Source organism: Wasmannia auropunctata, unplaced genomic scaffold (genome assembly GCF_000956235.1).
Source record: "Wasmannia auropunctata unplaced genomic scaffold, wasmannia.A_1.0 LD334505.1, whole genome shotgun sequence".
Lineage (NCBI taxonomy): Eukaryota > Metazoa > Arthropoda > Insecta > Hymenoptera > Formicidae > Wasmannia > Wasmannia auropunctata.
In genome coordinates this window covers 10,767-11,567 of record NW_012028385.1, presented here as the reverse complement: position 1 = coordinate 11,567, position 801 = coordinate 10,767, and positions in this window count along the sequence as shown.

Sequence of the window (801 nt, the reverse complement as noted above, 5' to 3'; positions counted from 1 at the left end):
AGAATGCAATAAAAAACTACAAAAATTGACAAAAGTGTTCCAATTCTAGTATTTATATGTAGATTTGTGTAGTATTTTTTAAAATCGTGTAAAATTTTATTGATTTTCTCAGTTATTTTCTGTAGTTTTTCATAGAATATTTTAATTTTTTTTTAAATTTGTAGAAATTTTTCCGCCAGGGTTGTATAGCATTTATACAAATTAATATAAAATAACTACATTATGGAGGCTGCAATTTTTCCCGCGCGTAATAAAAAAAAATTCTGATTACTGTGCAGTGAGAGAGTGTAACAGCAAAGCAAATAAAAATTTAGAGCTTTGTTTCCACAGATTTCCAAAACCGAATGAACGTGTCGTGAACATGACAAATTTGTTCGGCAAATTGGAGCAAGTAGATAAACAAGAAGCGTGGAATATTGCTTTAAAAATATATAAAATTTCGTCTAATACTAAAGTGTGCTTACTACATTTTAAGAAATCTGATTATATATTGCCAGGTAAGTCAATATTTAATAAAGACTACCTAACCTATTGTGGTATCTAACCAATGATTCGGAATGCTAGATTGAGTGAGTGAAGTAGTTTATTCAGGGCCTCGATTTACACTGCTGCTGAGACGGCTCACACCAACGTATGTGCTCCTCAAATCACGCACTGTTCACGCTCTTGCCCACACACACACGCACACACGCACACACACGCGCACGCGCCACACACACACGCGCGCGCGCGCACGCACTCATACTCCTCGCCTCTCCACATACATCACATCTATAATCTGTAATAATATAGTATAATTAA